This window comes from Nipponia nippon, unplaced genomic scaffold, assembly GCF_047370975.1.
Source record: "Nipponia nippon isolate SJK-2023a ecotype South Korea unplaced genomic scaffold, ASM4737097v1 scaffold_1, whole genome shotgun sequence".
NCBI lineage: Eukaryota > Metazoa > Chordata > Aves > Pelecaniformes > Threskiornithidae > Nipponia > Nipponia nippon.
The window spans coordinates 105,451,020-105,473,778 of record NW_028262290.1 but is presented as its reverse complement, the minus strand read 5'-3'; the positions used below and the strand labels follow the sequence as shown (position 1 = coordinate 105,473,778).

The following is a 22,759-nucleotide window of genomic DNA, read 5'->3' as shown; positions in this document are numbered from 1 at the left end:
TCCAGATTTGTATTTTGCATGGCTTACTAAAGCCTCTAGTTACAATTGAGGCCAACTTCCTGTCTGACAGCATGCGTCATTGGGCAAGATCTGTCAACTGTGTGGTTCTAATTCTGTTGTTGTTGTTATTGTTGTCAAGAAAACTTTGGAACATTATTCAGAACACATTTCTACTGTTGTGGTTAATATTTATTCCTTTTTTTTTTGTTTTTGAAGCACAGTGGTATCATAAGATGTTTTTTTCTTAAATCTTCCTGTCAGAGTAATAAGATAATATTCAGATATATGAGATTCTGTGTTGTTGTTGGCTGCTGATTTGCCATCTGACAAACAGAAAATAGACAAATCTTCCTGAAGATGAAGGTCTGATAGAGGCAGTCCCACAGTCTAGAACAGAAATAACACAGAATGAAAGATAGCCTGTAAAATATGAATCAATTTACAGGGGAAAAACTATTCTGAGCTTATGCTTCCTCTACACATCTTGGTTGCTTTCTCCAGGCACTCCCAGCCACATCCTCACATTCCAGCAGGAGGACTCCATGATAACATGGGGCAAAAGGACCAGAACATATGTCCTTCCTTTAACATAATTGATAAATACCTAGCCTCCAAGTGAGTATATAAAGTTTTTTGTACATGTGTTGCATAAATGTAGTATATAAGCACCAGCTGGAGTTGGGTATTGAACATGTCACCCCACCTCATTCATTATGCAAACTGTTGAGAGCCTTACTAATAAAAATAGTAATAGTAAGAAAAATCATTACATTGAGACACACAAGTAAAACAAAAACACGACTGAATGTTGTCTTGCTCCAAAAGTAACAATAACTAAATATTTCATATACACTAACATTCATAAAGGATAGAATCACCCTGCAACATGCACATTATACCTTTAAGTCTTTTACAATTGCCAAAGAAGAAACTTTGTATTGGAAAAGTCTTCATTAAAACAAGTTATGCCATTTTTCCTTTTGTTGCATAAAGAACAGGACAAAATAAGAGCTGTTAGCCTTAACTTTCCCTTAACAATTAAAACACCATTTTAACTTCCACAATACTTTATCCTCTCAGTAAAGACTACCAAAGACTATGTACATCTATTTTCCACTCCTACACAATGATAACCCACAATGACAGAAGAGCCACATCTGATGTCGGTTAGCCAACATTAAAAAAAATAATAATACAGCTGAGATCCATCACAGAAAACTCTTTATCTAAGCTCATCTGCAGCAAATAACCACACTATCATAGTGTGAATGAAAGGCAAATGAAATTCTAAGTGATTTTGTCCATGGCAGTCTAAATCAGTTACCTGACATTGCAATTACAATAGCAAAAACATCTACTTGGCTTAAAGATTTGACAGTTATTAAAGAAGTATTTCAATGAGACAGCATTGCTTCAGCTGTGTTGCTTCAGCAATAAGCCTTACATACAGATTGTCTGGTTGGCACCTTTTTATTCCTGCTTATGTACCGAACAGGTCTCTTGTTCTACCATACTCATTATTTCTCAGGCCATATTATGAATTAATCTACTATAAGGTTTGGAAACTGAGCTCTATTTAAAAACAAAACCAAAAACCTTTCATTTACAGATACAGCCTGAGAAAGTGCCAAAGTCCTGGAGAAAGTGCCACAGTGCTGGAAGGACTGGTGTGTGTAAAAGGAGGTTATTGTTGACAAAGCTTTGCTCCATAATCTGTTTGTTTACTATATGGACATTGCTCCCTAACCTAAGTAAATACTACCTTAAAAAACCAAGCTATTGTTGGTTTGGCAACTTTCCATAGGCTTGGTTAAGACTAAAAATCCCATCTTCCAATTATTTGCAAATCTAGTTCTAAGTTTAGTGCTCAAATTTCTTTGGCAGTTTAAAGTCTAAGTAATTCATCTCCATTTTTTCCACAGCCTGTGGAAAAATGAAAGTCCTGGGAAGAGAAGAATCTTTATGTACACTCTCCAACTGCAATTAATTTTTTCAAAATCCAACAGAAAGGTGATTATTTTTCACACTGGACATTATTAGGTATAGAAGTTCCTTTTAAATTTGTTTTTCATTTCTAAATGTAAAAAAGTGTTTTGCTAGTTGAAAAAAATACTGTATTTTAACCTGTGCTGCCTCTAGCATGGCCCACTGACTATGGAAGAGAGCCTAGGATTCAAATTCAGGCACCTAATTTAGAGAATTCTAACATAAAGTAGTGTAAATATTTCCATGAAAAAATATTTTTGAGAGAGAATAAGGGTGGGTATTTTGGATATTTCCAGGCTATGATGCAATATACAGGACTAAGATTTGACTGGTGACTGCTTTCCCATCTAGCCACCTACTGTGAGCATTGCAATAGATTCCCTTTTCAATATCATGAAGGTGTCTGAAATATGCAGTTTAAAAATCACCAACAAACTATTTTCAGAGTTTTTAAGGGGAAAAAATCTTCACTAGAAAATTTGATAAAAGGTATCTAATAATAGTTTCAGAACTAACCAATAAGATAATGTAATGTTTCGAGATGCTAAGGGGTATATCACTAATGCTGCTTATGGTTTTTGTCAGAGACTCAGATGGATAGACTAAGATTGTCTTCCAAAGGATAAACAACAAGCTATTTTTCTTTACTAATAGACAATTTACAGCAAGACCTAATTTTGTCAGTATCCTAATGACAATCCTAAAAAAAGGAAGACATGCCAGTGAAGGTCAGTGGGGCAACATGATGGAAAAGACAGCACATGTGAAAAGCAGATAAATATTTTCATAATTCAAGCTGTGTGAAGGCATTAGAAGGTTACTGCCCAATGGTTTTGGCATCAGTGTGTAACTGGGTAATTTTCACCAAATCAGGTGCATCTTAATAACAATTTTACAAACATTCAGAAAAAAGTATATACAGTAATTTTGTCTTCAAATGAAAAACCAAAATCCTAAAATCAGCAGCCATTTTGAGTTTCTCACCTTCTTTACCACAAAATATTTTAATGCATTCTTCAGGCAAACTTTCTTAGGTCCTTTGCTGGTATGCAGTATGGTCAAAGCAGCAAGTTTAAGGTGATGTTAAAGTAGTACACATCTTCAGGTAAAGAAGTATGCATCTTCAGAATTAATTCTTTTGCCTAAGACAGGAAACAGACCAGCATACACATTGTGATAAGGATCACAACAGAATATTATTCCAGAACAGACCATCCTCAATATAGAATACTTTAAAAAATACATCTAATTTAATAAGTATTGCTGATAAGAGGGCAAACAGAGAGTAATTAAGTAAAACATAATGCTGTCTGAAGTTTACCCTCCAGCCTACAAAACTGCAAAGAATGAACATGGTTACAACTAATAACGTTTACTGTAACTATGAATTTAGGAAAGAGAACCGCAGATTTGAAGGATGATGGCCTTTCTTAGGCCAGTCTGAAAATATTTCTATATGTGCCCAAAGACAAGACAGGCTTCCTACAAATATTAGTATGTATACGTTTTGGCAAGATGTATAATTTTTCTTTTGTTTGAGAGTACACTTGTATTGCATGAAAGAGCAAAAAGGAAAGACTATATTTAACAAATAGGGAAAAATTGGTCTCGAGACAATAATAATTGCCTAGTAGATTTTGGATAAGTAGTATTACCAAAAACTAATTCTGACTTAGAAAAAATAAATTTGACCTCATGTCATGTAAATTTTCAGCAATAGATATTTAAATAAAACTTTATGTAAATATTTTCCCCTTAATTTCAGCCAAGGCTGAAAAACTTCTATTAAAATTATTGTGGGGAGAATCTATTTATAAACACATTATTTTAATTAAACAGAATTCTTTTGTGGTTTGGATGGTTTTCTTCCTTCATGAAGGCTAATTAAACAGATCATAAACAGAAGAAACAAATTGCAGATAATAAATTGCTAAGTAAATCGCTATCAGATGTCTTCTTCCATAAATATTGCTCATGTTTTTCTTCACAGAACATAAGCCAAACCTGAGCAGCCCAAAAATTCAACATCTAGACTTTCTGCCTTATAAAACCAGCTTTAAGAGAACAGAAATCACTGTTCACATCCCTTGAATTTTGTTTTCTTTGTCAGACGCAGTGAACAAATGCTTTTCTTTTCAGGGTAAGGGACTGGGGCTGGAAATGTTCCTCAGGGGAAAAAGAAAAAAAAAATAGAAAAAGAGAGAGAAAGAAAATTATTACTTCATGAGGTTTTTGCAGTTCATGTATTCCCTCAAAACTAAGACTAATTTATTAGTGACCTTTACAGAAGAAGACTTTGAATCAAACAGTATTTCAGATGCACTAGCTCTCAGTCAATGAGACATTCATACACTCTTGAGAGAGTTTATTGCATTAAAACATTCCCTTGAATTGTTATTAATTGGTAGTAAGACCAATACTTGACAACATTTATTGGTACACTGCAGAAAATAAAAGCAACTCGGAAAATGTAGTTGTGACAGCCACCAGTAAATTATTATTTTGTCTTATAAAAAAAGAGATATGGAATAAATGTAACTATTTATAGTTTTTCTTAAATACTCCAAAGAATTGAGTATCAGATTATCTCAAGTTAAAGCCAAAGCATACGGTTACGTGCCAAGATAAGCTTGGAACATTTTTAAGTCCACTTCCTATAACCAGCCGCTTAAAATATACTTGCATTAATACGGGTCTTTCAAGAAGCTGATGGAATCAGGAATTTCTCACACTAACTGGGTAAGATGAATATATCATATATAGTACTTGGAAAAAAAGGAGAAGGTACATTTTTCAATATGTGTTCCCTACTCATATTAGAGTGTACATATAGAGAGAGACACACACATACACACATATATATTGTCACTTTTTTTTTCCTATTCTTTCTCAAAGTATGCAGGATTCATTTATTTTTCAGAAACTGATTCCAGGTCAAATCACCCCCAGTCTTAGTTTTAGAAACATTCAAAACCCAAACCAGAGAGATTATTTTTCTAACAAACAATTCAATTCCTATTTTAATGTAATAATGAAAACACTAATTTTTCCTTAAGTGTTTTTCACTGAAAGGTTCCTGTTTTTCACATGGGCAACTGCTATATGATAAATACTTCAAAATGTCTAACCTTTTATATGCTGGTGAGGTATTAAGACATTTTCAAAGTGTTTTCTACTTGAATTCCTTCTCCATATTTTCTATTGAACTTGAACATACTTAAAAAATATGAAACACATGAGAAGTTGGATTATGAATTTTAACTAAAAGAAAAATGTTTCATTTGAGCAAGATCAAGGTTAAATTCTTCTTCACAGCAGGGAGGACATCCCTATATAATAAATGTTGCCTTGGTTTTTAAATCCCCTCTTTCAAGATGTCTTTGGAAAACACTAATAAAATGTGAAAGGTTTTATGGTGATTAAAATTGAACAAAATTGTGAGCATACACATTATCTGACCTCTGTGAGGCTTGAGGCTCATACAGGATGAAAAGTTCTGGAGTCTCACTGGTTTGGGGTTACAAAATTGAAAAAAAGTCTTCCCAGGTTAGGTTTTGTGCATAAACAATTTTATAAATACTTAGGTATCGGTTATGACCTAGTATGACCATGTTGAGTCCTCTTTGAAAACTGGGCCTGCAGCATAGTTCCAAAATAAGAAATAGCTACAATATTCCTTGCCTATTGCAGATGGAAAACTTAAGTGAGTACAGAGGGCCTGGTACTTTCCTCTTTAGGCCAATGGGGGCTGGCAATACTGAGGAGAGGAACAAGATCCAAGAGAAAAGTTAATCCATGTGGCCTCTGCTAACTACCTCCAGTCATTTGAGGGGAGGCGCTGGAAAGCTCTGAAGAGAGACCACCTATCATATATGGAAGACAAAAAGACATTATTTGACCTTTGAAGGGTGTGTGTGGCAAAGCCAAGGACTTTGCAGGTAGAGAGAAACTGTGCCAGAGGCCCAGGTCAAAACAAAAAACTCAACAACATACCCTTTCTATGTTGCCTTGGTTTATTTTACTAATTCAGCCAAAACAATACGCCTCAAAAAGTTTACACAAGCACATTCCTCATACATTTAGATACCTAACTTCAAAAAGAAAACAAGAGGACAAAACAAAATGATTTTCACTGTTGATGCTTCCAGGACTTGCTTGCTCTGGCTGCTGCAGAACATATAATTTGCCTTTCTCACCAAATCCAGGGGTAGTATATGTTTAAGGTTTCAAGACTTAACATGCCCCACTTTTGTCTAATTAATTCTTCTCAGGAAGATTCTTCCAATTGCAATTCCAAAAATCCAGCTGGATTTAACTCAAAACACGTATACCCTTACGTTCTCTTGCTTGGTGAAATCTATACCTCCCTTTCCACAACCTTTAGTTTTTCAGCAACAGCAGTGTTCCTCATAACTGTAGGGAACATGGAGAAACACCACCACATCAGATTAAAGAAGGAAATATAGGATTCCAAGGGATATCCCCAAAACCCGTCCCCAGCACACACAGTTTTACGTGAATATGATTAAATGCGCATTGCCATTCTGGACAAATGTTCGGTGTAACACAAATTTGATATAAAGATTGATTAAGAAGTTTAAGAACTTCTACATAATTTGGATGCTACATAATTTGGCAGCATTTGCTTTTACCACAGAATATTTTGAAGGACAGTACTATTTTTAAATATAGTCTGTGACGGGATATTTGAGGAATACAGGTGAACTCCTTCTTTGACATGAAGGAAAACAGCAGTGGGCAAAGAAACATAAGGAGTAAAAAAAAAACCCAAATTTTTAGTGTATATTTGATACCAAATTTTTTACTGTGTTTAAAAGATGAAGAATGCTGAGAAGATTTTGTGAGTTTGGAAACATGAACCTAGAACTATAGTGTATGCTATATGTTCATTACTGAGAGTGATGTCACATTTTTTTAATGGGTAGTTTTAGTGCCTGATGCTGTATGGTAAAGGTGTTGACATTAAGACTCAAGTTCCAATGGAAAGAGACATGTGTCTGTCCTTGGAGAGTTTTTTCCCCTCACAATGTGCATTTAATATGTGCATGAATTCCTTTATTTATGACATTTATCCTGCAGGGTTCTGAAAGCTAAAACTTTATATAATTAAAATCAACTTTGCACTGACATTAGCACATTACTTCAAGGCAGAATTTTAGTAGCCTCCAGAATTCAGAAGATGCAAAGACTTTTCTAAAGTATGTGAAAAATAGAAAAGTATGGCATAATTTTTATTACTAATATTTGATTCCAAATATTTCCAGAATTTAGTGAAAATAAATTCTGAAATGCCACAGTCCATTGACTAATCATGCATGTGAGAAACTTAAGACATTTGAACTTCCCAAACTGATTCTTTACCATTCACAGTGAGGTTAATCATCTCGACAAATACAGAAGTTGTAAGGAAATCCTGAATCTTTACATTCACACCCCTAACACTCAGATCAGGTCATATCTTCCCATGTAGCACTGAACTGAGCCCCATTTTAAATACAGACAGGTTTAAGAGAGGGCTTAGACATTTGTATGTGTACAGTGAGCATCAAAAACTTGCCTCTATTGTCTGCATTTGTAGAAATGTTTGAAAAACTCAATTCTTAGCTGATAGAAATGTTTCTCCTAAGTTTCAAATTGAAAGAAATTACAGTATCTATAGAAAGCCAACATCTTTTAGTCTTCTCTTGTGAAGCAGGTTTTCTATTCTCCCTTTTATTCCTCTCTGCAATAGCTTCAATTTGATATGGTAGATTATATTCAAATGAGACTTGGTCAGTATGTTTTAAAATGACATCTACCTTTCTGTTCTCACTGGAAATACCTCATGAAATACCTTTGAGGACTTCTGCCTTTTCCATGGTGGGTAACAACAGTGACACATGCCATATAGTCAAGTCTTTCCATGTTAGATACTATTTCCAAATAATCATCCCTCAGCTTACTAGAAACATTCCTGATACATAAAACGTCATGTATTTAGAGTGTAAATGCCTTCCAGCTTCGTGAAAAAGTGCATTTCATCAGCATACTCCTATTTTTGTTCAAGATCATTAATAAAAACACAAGCCAAAACTGTTACAAATACCACTTGCTGAAGAACTTCATGATAGATTTCATTAACCTTTTTAAATATCTTAATAAACCACAACCAAGCAAAGATAATGCAGAATACATCACCAACTTTGCAGTCTGGAAAAACAGAGTATGAAGCATTTATTCAATGCTGTTTCAGTGTCTTTAGTGAATTTACAAATTGATGGACCAGCACAAAATGTATGTAAACATATGCACTAATAACTTAGTCACATGTGATATCTGAAAATGCACTTTTTCCCACTGCACGATCCATTTTTATTATAAGTCATGAAAAAAAAAGAAGGATTAAACAAATAATTCTTGAAAAGAAATCCCTTTAATTGTGTTATGTGTTAGATCATGTTCTTAAATTCATGCGAGCCAAGACAGAGTCTTTCGAGGAGGTGATAGTAAATTCTTTACTCCTTCCAGGCACGAAGTGTTTGAGAGCTTTGATCCAAATCAAGAACAAGTACAAAGAAATAAAAGCTACTTTCCTAATATATTAAAATCAAATAGCCAATATTCAGACCTCTTAGCCTTGTAAGACTATCATGCAAGCGTTTATTTAACTATAAATGTCAGTAAGTTTTACTTTTTTTTTTTTTTACCATGTCTGCCAATTATGTAAATGATGGGAAAGGTAAGTGGATTTAACTGTCTCAATCCCAAGTGAGCATTACTAGAACCTTATGGACAAAGAGAAAAAAAATCATTTAATTGACACAGCTTAGCACACCAGACTTGAAAGACTAACATTGTTATTAAATAAATGGAAATACTAACTGAACATCACATACAGCCAAGAAAATCTCATACACAGACTGTCTCCAGGTACTTAAGAGATCTACAGGAAGCCCCCATGATACCCCCACAGCACTCCAGTCCCATTACAGAATTCTGAGCCTAAAAGGTTTGAGATTTTCCCCCTAGACCTTCATAAAGCTTTTTTTTTTTTTTTTAAATACTAGCACTTAATTACAGTGAGACAAAGTTACTGCTGGAAATACTTCATCTCTTGCTGGAATTTCTGACATTCTGCCTCTCTCCTCTCCACAGACTGAACTTTTTCAAGAGGCCTGGTAGGATAAATACATAATCTCAAAAAAAAGTCTTATCAAACAGCAAGAATAGTGCAGGGAAAATAGACCCATCTCCTACATCCCTTCCCCAACACAGCAATCAGCTAGCAGCCAAGGATAAGAACAGTTATCTTGTAAGACTTACAAATTCAGATCAGCCTGCCAAAGACGCATTGATATTTGATGTCATTGAACATGGAAACACCCTCCTCACTAGTTCACTAAGATGGCACCCTCAGCTGGGTGTTTATACATAATAACCAAGAAGCATGGAGGAGCAACTGCAGAACTGTCTTTTATCTGTAATTGATAGTAGAAACACTTCTAGTGTTCTAGAGTTTCCAGTGTGAAAAGGCAGATGTTAGTTTAAAGCATCCTTAGCGTTAGGACACAGCAAGCTGCTCCGCTCTGTGCCGCATGGGCCCTGTGCCCTCAACTGGCAGCTAGCATCAGCTTACTGACTGCCCTTTGCCTTGTACAGCCAACATAACAGTTTTTTGATCCATTTTACAAAACAGTCCCAAAGGCAATTTAAGCTCACTCTTTGCTTTTGCCCTGAACTGGACTGGGAGCATTCTCACAGAGGCAGACTACAAAAGCACAGCCATCCCATGGGGCACTCGTACCCAACTCCCCTCCCTGGAGTGTCCCACCATGCCTGCTGCTGTGGGGGCTGGAGTGCTGCACCTTCATGCTCCACTCCACTCATGCTCTCTGCTTCAAGTTCAGCACACGTGATTGTTTAATCTCTCAGCGCGAGGAGCATTGGGCTCTAGCTTGGCCGCGAATTATGTTAAGTTACTATAGACATAAGCAGTAAGCACAGGTAATAGACATAACCAGTTATAATAGTTGTAACTAGCATAACTGATTACATGTACATAAAATATTACAGGCAACTGGAAAGACTGTTTGAGCTTACCAACTCACTATAAACCAACACCACAACAATGAACATAAAATATTAAAAAATAGAATTCTAAGTAAAACTACTGCTATATTTGAAAAATATTGCACAAGTGTCAGAGAGCATATGCCCTGTGGTCCTGTAACATAAAGGCCAAATGGTTTAAAATGGCCTATTGCCAGTAAGAATTAATAACTACTGCAACAAGATGCTGCAGTATTCCTCTGTAACTCAGTTCTCAAAAGTATTTATCACAGGTAAGTCTAGAAATTCTGAGAAAATATCCATTTAGTAGATGATGTGTATTATAGATAAGCACACAGGCAATATCCTTTTCAGAGGAACTTGTTTATAAAAAAAATAAATTATGTGGTTAATCAAATCCAAAATTATTTACCCTTTCTATCTACTACACAGAATGGTGGAATATATAATATGTACTAGTCTTGATTAGAAAGATCACTTAATTAAAAAACAACGTTCAAATGGGTCAAATATACCAGTACCTAAGCATTTTTGATAAATAGTAAAAAAATTCAAATGAGTAGCTGAAAGAATTTACTTAGGTCACAAACAAAAGGGAAATTTCTAAATTCTGCTAACTTAGATGAAGTAAAACCAAAGAGAAAATTCAGCGTTGCTAATCAAAAATCAAGCCCAGACTTGCACGCAATAATGACATTCAATGAATTTGAGTTATACACAGGGACACATACACACACTTATTTACAGTCTTGTCCCTTCTCCAGATTTTAAAAAATTGGATTTGGGGAAGATTATGAGATTAGAAAATTTCTGCAAAGGAGATTTAAATTTTGGATCTGCTTTGAATTAATGCAAAAAACTGTACTGCACCCTTCTGTCATAATTTAGTTCGGGCATTAGTGTTGCTGTTTAGTGGTACATCAAGAGCTGTAAAAACATATGGCAACATATCCTTTTTACTAATTTTTATAATCCAAAAGAAATATTGAACAACCATCCAATGAATGACTTGTATCGTAAATTTGGATAAATCCTGAATTTTATTTTTTTTTTTTTTAAATCTCTACTTCTGGAAACATGGCTGACAACGTTTCACAAGAGTCGGTTTTCTCCTAGGATTTCCAGTTCTTTGTGGTTTCCCCAAGCCAAAAATAGACTAAAGAATAACATTTCTGCAAGTATTTCAGTATTTCCGTTTCCAAGCCTGGTTCAAACCAGGAAGGGCAGAGCCACAAGAAGAAATTAAATACAATAAACATAAAATACAAATGAATTTTTTCAACCATAAAAATGGTTCGGTTTCAGGTTTGTGCAAAGGTACAAGTTCATTCTGAATCTTCAGTGCTAATTTTCTTGTGTCTCCCCAAAAAAACATGTGCCATGCACAAGATCTGTGGTTAAGATCTGTATGTAGGATCTGTGAAGGGGTTTTCTGTAGCACTTGGTGTTGCCTGAACATTAAATGACAAAGTGCTTTTAAAAAATCCTCTAGGCATCTTTCTGCATTTTTTCACACTCAAAACCAATAAAAATAACATTAAAATCCAAACTTAAGTTGCTTAAAAAATGTACATTAGAGACATTAACTGTGAATATATACCGAATAAAAATAAGGGCACTAGAGAAAGTGTTCTAATGATCACATGCCTAAAACCTGTGAGAGGAAAAAATATTAAATATGCAAATTAAAAGGAATCAACATCAACACATTTACTCACATCTTTGACACACTAAGAGTACTGCCCATTTATTTTACCATTGACCTTTTAATTGATGGTATGAAGCAATGACGATTTCCTTGTGTTCTGTGCTGCAAAGAGAGGCTCATTTTCTTCCTGAACTCTTAGACTGAAGGAAATATATTTCCTGTTTGGTCTTAGTGGAATGTAACAAAAAGTGCTGGCGAGAAATAAGTTATGCCAGGAATCACATCTGTTTAACAGAATTTTAAGAAGTTGCAGATGCTAACTTGTTTAGTTATTGTATAGCTGGATCTTGGCAGGGATGTTAAACTTAAGAGCTAAATAAAAATGTAAACTGTGTTAAATCAACATTTCCTTCACTATCTGATGTATAAGAAAGCTTTCTATACTTTTCTCTGAAGTGTTTTTCCCCAATACTTCAGAATGTGTTGCAAAGTGTTCCTTTTATTCTCATTTATTTCTAAAAGGAAGACCTGAACATCAAAAGGTCACTGCAGACAAGGTGGTATACCAGCAGCTCTTTTAAAAAAACACAGCAATTTTATAGATAGAATTGTGAATGCCCAGGCTTCCCCCTCACCCCCACCCCACAAACACTCATCTAGATTCATCCCTTCTTTCAGTTACTTTTAGTACTTCATGACATTTGTGCATATGCAGAGGCTTCTTCTCCAGTTGTGTTTTTACAAAAGAAGGGTTTGAATGCAACAAGTCCAATTCAAGCCCTACTTCTGCAAATGTCTGGACACATGCATAACTTCAAACACATAAATTTCTAAATGGTCTCATTCAAATCCCTTGGACTATTCTCAAGCTTGCAGGGAAGAACTTACATAAGTGCTTCCAGGAGCACGGCTTTATACTTTGAAGTATTCTGCACTCTCTTGTGACATGCTGTAAATGCAGTCCTGAAAGGAGTTTTGCATATTGGTTATCTACATGCAAGGAAATTTTTCAACACATTAGCAAAAGAATATTAGGAAAAAGTACAGATTTATAACTTCATACAACACAGCATATTAATCATAAATATCTAGTAATAGTATGTTCACAATTAAAATTCTAATATGTAACATGAGCAAATATTTACTGTTTTCTAAAATGTATTTATAAATGGCAAAGAAACTAATGGATTAGTCCTTGAGAGTAAATACATTAATTATGCAGCTAAAATCTGAAATTAGAGACAACATGGGTGGGGCGCTTTTATTGTGTGTGCTCCATTCAATTCTCTGACCAGAAACAATGAAAAGTGATAAAAATACACAACACACAATAACCCTGATATGAAATCTATTAATTCTGCAGTTGGTACCTAGGGTAGTGTTATGTATTATATATTCTGTATTAAGTTGCATGTATTATAACATGACAATGTTACAGTATTCTCGAAAATGATGGCATAATACGCTAAAACACATTTGCCCATTTAAATTACTGTGTATATATATATAATACTGTAATTCTGTAAGTAACTCTGTACACATACACAGAAAATACACACCGCAGAATAAAAAGGAGTGGGTTTTTAATCTATACTAAAAACCATCACAGCCTATCTGAGAATCAAAGAGCTACAATCCTGGTCATCCAAATATGGGTGCTTAACTAAGCACTGAAGAAGTTCTACCATATTTCTTGATTATCAATTGAAAATAAATGGATATCTTCATAAAATGGAGATACAAAGAAATGGACAGTATAGCAAAGATCCATCAGTATCAAATATGGTACTGTTTCTTTCTATTTGATATAAGCACTTACGCATATACATAAGATGTCCACAGTAGGAAAAAAGTGTGATTTCTGGTTGTTTATGACTTTGGAACCTACATTTCTGGGGAGGAGAGAGAGGATTATTTTTAATAATATTAATTTTAGTTTTTTACACTGATCTAAAAAAATTAAGACATTACTGTTTGCTGTAGAACTAAGTATGCTTTTACTGTCAGCATACCCTGGCAGCATGGAAGACTAACAGCACACTGGGCTGTATTGAAAGGAATGTAGCCAGCAGACTGAGGGAAGAAATTGTTTCCCTTTACTTAGCACTCAGAATACTCCATCGAGTTTTGACCCCCCCAAGAAAAGAAGGATGTTGATAAACTGATCAAAGTTCGGTGGAGGACCACCAGGATGGTTGGGGCTGGAGCACTTGCCCTGCAAGAAGAGGCTGAAGGACCAGAGCTTGTTCAGCCTGCAGAAGAGACAGCTTCAGGGGAACTTGATGGCAGTCCCCCAATACCTACGGGTAAGTCATTGAAGAGACAGGTCCAGGCTTGCTCTTTGTATAGTGGGAGGATGAGAAGTAGCGATCAAAAATGGAAATGGGAGGTTCCAGTGTGACACAAGGAAGAATTTGCACCACAAAGAGAGTTGCACAGTGAGCAGGTTGCCCAGCAAAGCAGTCTCCATTCTTGGAGCTTTTATTTGAGAAGGAAGGTAGACTACAGACACCCTGAATTATTCTCTGATTCTAAGATGTCTGCAGAATATAAAATCCTAAAATATGCAAGTCTGCATTGTTGAATTAATGGCTGCAGAAGTATATCGGCAATGATAGTTCAGTAGTGATTTGTCATCTATGTCTATTTACCTGGGCAGAGGCCAGTGTCTCCCATTTTCAGAGAAAGTTATGTACCTCCTCACTACTTCTGTTCCAAACTGGAGTACTTACAGGATTTGTTTCTGCACAATTAATTTTCATTTGTCCTTTGAAAGTCTAAAATACACTTAAAAATCAAGAAATATTAAAGATGTATAAACTCATTATGAAGAAAAGGACTACAAAGCTGGGGGGGATGTGAGTGAAGAAGGGAAAAAAAAATTGCTAAGGAAAATACACATTAATTTATAACCTTTTTTCTTCAGAACTTTTAACTCTAAAAATATTTGTCACGTAGTTGCTAGAAGCAACATTTATAGACTTACAAGTACATTCATCTGCTTATATAATTTGAAAGTTGCTTATGGGATTGTTTCTTGACCATTTGTGTTTAAGTAAAATTTTCCCCTCTAGAAGCCTCACAAACCAGCCCCAATTCCTACAAAACATTTTCACTTGACCACATAATAGAACAGAAAAGTATGTCTTAAGACAGTACAACACAAAAAGAGGGAGGAAAGGAAGAGTGATGCATTGATGTAATGTTTGTGGAAACATTACATTCCTCTCCCATTTCTGAACTCAGGCTGCTTCACACATTGTGAAACTCATCTTAGAGAATTATAAACAAAGCAGGGAGATACAAGATCTTTAAAACACAAAAAAAAGCAGCAAAGCGGGGCAGGGCGGGGCGGGAAAAAACCAACAATTAAAGATAGGAAGGTTATATAGCAGAGAGAGGCCAGTGACCTCCACTGCAGACAGCTTCATGTAAGGACAAAATGAAAGTCTGAGGAATCTCTTGGGAAAACTAAAGATCCCATTCCCAGCTGAAACAAAAGCAGGTAGTTCATTGTAGCCAACAGTCCTTTTAACCAGCTGAGTATCCGAGTCACATACTTGTCTATTTTATACACTTTAATATTGCAGGATCATCCATCAACTACAAACCTGCCAAGAAATACCATTAAGTACACTCCGCCACAACAAAATGTGAGTTTTTCTAAGACTGTAGGCTTCAATGCAGAACCTGTCTAAGCTTATACTTTAACCATATAAAAAATGCCTTATTACAAAAAGCAGAACATCTGCAGCTCCCAGATGCCACCGAATACATCCCCAGCCCCAGCCTGAGCTTCTTCTGTGAGATCTGTCAAAGAACCATCCAGATGTGGCTTTGATTACAGTGATATATTAAGGTGCATCATTTGCATATGATGAGACCACAAGCTGAAGTTCAATGTCTTATCTGGATTTATTGCCACACTCCCAAGAGTCAGAGTTTCTGTCTCCACCTTTCTCTAATGCTAGCCAGAAATAAGATCAGACTTTGTACAGGATTTCTGGCTACTCTTGCATGTCATTCGCATTTCCTTTTCTATCGAGTATTCCAAATTGTAATGTTCAAGTGTAGTTAATCTCCCTTCAGTCCTGGCCAGTTCTGACATGACTGGTCATTCATCCCTAAAATTAGCTTCTGTATTAACTGTAGCAAAAGAACGAAATAGTCCTTCCAGAGGCTGATTTAAGCACATGGTGTTATAAAGATAGGCACTTTGCATTGTGATCAATTTCTCAGTAGACTATTTCCAAAGCTAACAAATTGTAGTTTTTAGCAAGCTCTACAATTCAATAATCATTTTTGCAAATAAAGCATTGTATTTTGAAACTTATTTTGGGAACTGAGTGCTTTACTTACTGCTTAGTTTTGTTACCTGTCACAATTACTGCAAAATACAACCTTACATGAAAACATGTATGTACCAGGGAGTTGTATGATATCCCTTTGTCACATGAACATTCCAATTTCAGCATTATGCTTGTGAACCCTGAAGTAATTGGTATTCATAAAAGCTTCACACTTCTATCAATTAACAAGATTTTTTCCTAACTATCAATTTGAAGTCTATTTCTCTGCAGAACTCTGTAATATTCCAACACAATGGAGTATTTTTTCCTTTCCAGAGTGTACTGTGAACACTTCAGAGCATCCAAACAGAACTAGGTAAGCAAAAGGAATTAGGGGAAACAAAGATTGGTGTTGTCCTGTTCCAATTGACTCCAAAGCCCACATTTAAGAACTTGGGATCTCTACACATAAGATATGGGACACTTGATACAGAGTCAATTAATATCAGTCAATAAAGACAAATGTGCCTGAAATCATGCCTTTGCAAGGAGTATTAATGTCTGTTTACATTCAGAATTCATAACCCTGAATTCATTCCTTAAGGTAGCCACCTAAATCAGCTCCTCCATGGAAAACACACATAGGGTTATTCTACTAACCCAATTATTCTAATCCATTCAAGATGTGGAAGACAACATTCAATTTCCTTATCTGCATGGCATGATTTATTAATGTAAAAGAAAGAGAAAAAGAGCATTGGCAGGAGATTGTAACATTTAAAATGTCACATAAAACTAATCCTTGAATCTGAAAATTCGCCAGGATTAAGGAACACTTCAACTTAATTAACCTTTTGAACTTAATTTCTTAGAGCACGGCTTAGGTGACAGTTAAACACCTAGGTCTTTGTATTCAACACTTACATTCTTCTACAAGAGATATATAATTTTGGGTTTGGTTTATATTAGCTGCTTAATGATTTAGGTATGGTGTTAAATACACCCTCATACAAAATGCAAATACCGATGGATATTTTATGTAATGTGCGATGTTAGTACACCATGATCACTTTCACACAGTATTTTCCTGTATTTTTTTTATTGTGCATAAAGTCTTCTATTTGCACAAAGCTATTAACATAAACATTGACTTTTTTCTTCAAAAACATTTTTACACTAGACTACTATGTTTATTTTTCTCTTGTTACCAGAATTACAGAAGATTACCAAAGATTACAGTGTTTCACAGTTTCTGATTCTTGGACACGATATTTATGTCTCAAACACCCCACATATTCCAGATCAACAAAATAAATAAAATTTCAATATAATACAGCCAATGCAGCATCTGACTTTCAGACTGTAAAGATTAAAACAGCAGAAACAGAGTAGGACTTCCTCACCCTTAGTTTTTTGGACAAAACTCTTATGAAGGCTTTACTAAAACTTAAGTCCAGAGTTGTAAATGTACATAGATATCCCAGTTTCCAAAGATGTAGCAATATTAGCATATATTCAGATACCAGAAGACAGATGCCCTGCACAGTCTAAACCAATACTTTTAGTAAATTTCTCAGTTGATTTATTTCACAGAAAATACAGGTACAGAAAACATTAAAAAATCTAGTGATCTGAAATAACGATACATTATGTACCAAAAAACCCCCACCTTTAAAAACATGCATATTAATGTTTTCTTCAAGCTGCTTAAGTCATATGTCACGTTTAGGGTCACAGTCATGGATTTTCAGATGATGAAGAGATGCTTCAGTACAGTCTGCTTTATTTTGCTTTCGTATAAAAATGGTTCTAATTTTTCATAAGACATGAAAAAAATTATTAAAAATTTTTCACTAAGTCAAGAAATTATGAGTTTGAACATTCTCTGAAAGGAATTCTAGACAGCCTAATTCAATAAACAGATCGGAACATGTCTTAAGACATTTCCTAAAGATCTGAAACAAGCTTTTTCAAATTCCACGGGAAGCAAGTGTTGCATTTAAGACTACTGAAAATTACCTCCTTCTTTTCTTAGCACCTCAGAGATAAGTTTTAGTATGTTATACCTAGCTACCCAACTTCTTTTGCCAGTAACTACAGGTAGTGATGGCCTCCTAAAAAGTTTGAATCTGTGCTGTAAAGAAAAAAATAAACAGGACCATACACCTAGAACTTCAATCGTGAGACTCTGAAATGCATTTAAGAAATTTACTATCTAACTGCTAATAACATCTAGCATGATATCACATGATATGGCTGAATGGCCAGGCCCAAGGAGTTGTGATCAGTGGCACAAAGTCTACAAGGAAGCAAGTCACTAGTGGTGTACCTCAGTGGTCAACACTGGGGCCAATAGTGTTTAACATCTTTATTAATGACCTGGATGATGTGATAGAGCATACCCTCAACAAGTTTGCAGATGACACAAAACTGGGAAGAGTGGCTGATGCACCAGATGGCTCCGCTGCCATCCAAAGGGATCTGGACAGGCTGAAGAATTGGGCTGAGAGGAATCTCAAGAAGTTCAACAAAGAGAAGTGCAAAGTCCTGCACGTGGGGAGGAACAACCCCAGGCACCAGCACATGCCAGGGGCTGAATGCTGGAAAGCAGCTCTGCAGAGAGCTGCAGTGATGTCAGGCTGACAATGAGCCAGTAATGCAACGTCATGGCAAAGAAGGCCAACAGCACCCCGGTCTGCATTAGGAAGAGCATTTTCTTCCAGGAATGAGAGCTACATTCAGTTAATTAATAAAGATATATCACAGGTACTTTTTTGTGGTAGTACTGGCAAGTATTACAGAAGTACAATTATCCTCAGTAAAAAGATCAGATATTCAGTCTACATAAGGTGATAAAATGCTCCTGGAATCTAACTTTGCAGTCATGAGTGATCACTTGGAAAACCTTGGGTTTATGCATAATAATAAATCAGAATCCATAAGTACAAAACCGATATTTTTAAACCAGTGTCCTTTAACAGATTTTGTAATTTCAAAGTATTACAGTCTAGAATCTAATGCCAATCCTTACTACTTAGGAAGCTTATTTCCTCTGAATAATGCCAGGAGTCTCTGAAGAACCTTTTAGAAGACAGCTTCTGGAATATAGTGCTATAGCAGTTGTGCATCAAGGCAGAGGCTTATTTCAAGACTGACAAAACATCTGCAATTATCTCTCCTAATTTTAATTGAATTATTTTCACAATGCCTTTAGGTGCTGCCAAATACTTTGAAATCCAACACATCTCAGTATAAATAGGTTAATTTTTCCCTTGGGAACCAACAAGCTAATTAACAGAGTAATTCATAAAGACAGCTGGAAGTCTATATTGGAATGAATGTTTAAAATAAATTTTGAAACACAGACAAGCTTGATCCAAAAATAACCTTTTAATAATAATCAATATTTTGTTTGCTACAGTCTACTGACTTTTACCAGAGCTGGTTTTGAGATTGTACATTATGGTACTCTTGAATGCTTTACACTGGCTTCACCATACACCTCAAAAGAGCAAGTTACTCTGTAGTTATTCCAAGAAGAAATTGCGTCCTTTATTGTTTCTTAATCTAAATTAAATTAGTGATACACAGCATCATGTTTTCTACTAGGCAACCTACTTTAGTTGGTTTGGACTCCCATGTGATTTCCAAAGTTTTTAAATGATGGAAAGCTCCAGAGCAAGTGCCACTGAGTTTCATTCATAGGTATATTTCTTGTATGTGCCAACATACATATCCTACAAACACTCCAGCATAAAGACATTGCACCAATGCTGCTTTTGTTTCACCAACAAATAACAAATTATATTTGAAGACTACAGCATTCAGAATTTTTTAATTTGAAAAGATATATGTAAGAAGTCAAATAATAGAATTCAGTAGTGTTAACTACAAATAAAAGGTTATTACTTGCACATCATATATCTACCTCTGCACACCATAGAATATACATTACATAGCACATGCTACCTATATCAACAGTACATTATGGTGCATGGACAGAAAACATGCCAGTTATTGGAAATTCAAGCAGACAGGAACCAACTCTTTCCCAGCAAATTATGTTATCCTTTCTCCTCTTATGCAGAATTACCACAGAACAAAGGCTCTGTTAATCTATCTGCCTTTCACACTAACTATCACAGAAAGGTAAGCTTTTCCCTAAAAATTAACAAATTAGAGGAATGGACTATATATATAGGAAAATATCTCCATCCAGTTTCTCCCTGGGCAGGTTTAGAGTACAACCTAATCTCCTTTTTAGACCAAATAACATCCCTGCATCTGGACAGCACAATGTCCAATGCCAAAATACAATTCAGAAGAAGAGGTAGACAAACTAAGGTCCCAAACCCAAACTATTTTAGTTTCAGAAGACAAAAGGGAAGAGGACCACATCAGTGAAATAGCTTCATGAAGAAGCATGTTTACTGAAACTGTAGCTTGCGCTGTGTTGACTCATCTATATTTTTCACTTTATAAAAATCCCATCCTTTCTATTCTTCTCCAGTCCTCAATATGCAAATAACTTATCCTCTCAACATATGCCTGCATATAACAGAATGAGGAAGTCTCTCTATGTTTGATAGTATGCAGACATGCAGATAATTACAGAATTTGGTCTCTGAGTACCACAGACAGGATCATAAGTATCATGCAATAACTGTACAAAATACTATTCAGTACTGAGAAGGTATGCCATGCTTCCTTTAGCTAACTTGACAGAGTTTCTTTAAGCAGCTCAACAAGGTCCTGTGTTTGTGGCTATGGCTCTCACAGGGAGCTGTATAAATACCAGGGATGCTTCTTCAGAATAGATATCCAGACTGATATTTACAATGTAAATTATACTTAACAAATCTACTCCAGTCAGTACCCACCACCTCTGCTGCATTGAGAAAGTGAACATCCAGCCTACCAAGCTTCTTATATCACCATATGCTATGACTACTCAGCGAAGGGATCATACTGATGGTGTGAGAACTGAAACATATCATACATGACAAATTTCAGATAATTGTGGGAACATCCCCATGTAAATTCTCCTGCTTACCTTTTATTCCTCACAACCTCTTCAGCTGCCCTTCCAAAACAGTCATTTCCAACTTGGCTGTGGAGAATTTATTTATATTTTTCAAAACTTCTTATTTCCTAGTCTTTTTTTAAGAGAGAAGGGAAGTAAGTTTCCTGGAGAACTGCTGTGAATGTAATATAATAGGCTCTAGGTGGCAATTACCTGTAATGAGAGTACCACATTAGAGGTGTCATGATTTAACCCCAGCTGGCAACTAAGCACCACACAGCCTCTTGCTCACTTCCCCCTTGGTGGGATGGGGGAGAGATCTGGAAGAGTAAAAGTAAGAAAACTCATGGGTTGAGATAAAGACAGTTTAATAAGTAAAGCAAAAGCCGTGCACACAAGCAAAGCAAAGCAAAACAAGGAATTCATTCACTACTTCCCATTGGCAGGCAGGTGTTCAGCCATCTCCAGGAAAGCAGGGCTCCACGATGTGTAATGGTTACTTGGGAAGACAAAACACCATCACTCCAAACATCCCCCCCTTCTTTCTTCTTTCCCCAGCTTTATATGCTGAGCATGACGTCATATGGTATGGGATACCCCTTTGGTCAGTTGGGGACAGCTGTCCCGGCTGTGTCCCCTCCCAAGTTCTTGTGCACCCCCAGCCTACTCGCTGGTGGGGTGGTGTGAGAAACAGAAAAGGCCTTGACTCTGTGTAAGCATTGCTCAGCAATAACAAAAACATCCCTGTATTATCAACACTGTTTCCAGCACAAATCCAAAATGTAGCCCTCTCCCGCCCTGAAGAAAATTAATTCTACCCCAGACTAAACTAGCACACAGGTTACCAATATTTTATTCTTTTAACAAAAAACATACAATATTTTCTCATCAGAAACCAACATTAGTATGGATGAGTAAAGAAACAATAACCATGCTGACAAACTTAACTATACAGGAACCTGGAAAACTCAAAAAGCTTGTCTAAAACGAGAATGTGATTTAATATCTCCTATCCATTTTAAAACATCAGTTAATCTTCCGGATTCTGAGAAAAGTTGTTCTCATAATATTTCCATTAAGAGCACATGCACAAAGCCTCATAAATCTTGAGAGTTTATGTTTGTACACTTTCTGGTACAAATTTTGAGACCCAAGATAAGCTTTGGGTAAGCATCTAAAACTTGTGAGAACTTACCCAGACTGAACTTCTAAAGCTTCTCCATTGCTAATTATCTCATCAAGCCCTTGCTTAAAAGACCAATAAAAGCACAGGATACAGCAACAGCTGTACTCTAAGTACTAGCTGTGTAAGCAGCCTCTTCCTACCATTGTGCAGTTCTGATGCAAAGGCTCTGGATATCACAGAGTAAATTTCTTGTCTGTGTTGAAATTATTCCCTTGCAGTTTTTTAGAATTTCTGTAGCTGAGATGAACTGCAAAAAAAGAAAGTTATAACTTCTATACAGACTAATCTCTTACATGATATATAAAAGAAAATACATATAAAAGTGAAATTAATCCTGGATGATGGTAATGTGCACACAAATGTACTACATACGGAGAACTTGCATTCTTCTACTTTTCTGATGTACCCATCTTGTAGTTTTTCTTCACTTCACTAACCATAAAACCATCCATGTAGACAACAAGAGGGTCTCTTCCAAACAAAAGAAACCACACATAGATAAGGCAGTGCAAGATGGTTTCATAGTTCCTGACTTCATCCTGTGGAGGCTATGGTCA

At 35.8% G+C, this 22,759-nt stretch overlaps 1 long non-coding RNA gene across 1 annotated transcript; it reads right to left on the bottom strand.

The window, feature by feature from the left end:
• Positions 1 to 259: 259 nt before the first annotated feature.
• Positions 260 to 21,157, bottom strand: LOC148057537 (uncharacterized). Its single transcript, XR_015699072.1, has 3 exons — positions 21,047 to 21,157; positions 2,971 to 3,128; positions 260 to 387 (listed from the first exon to the last, which is right to left on the bottom strand). It is a non-coding gene; the product is annotated as an uncharacterized LOC148057537 (long non-coding RNA).
• Between the last annotated feature and the right edge of the window lie 1,602 nt (positions 21,158 to 22,759).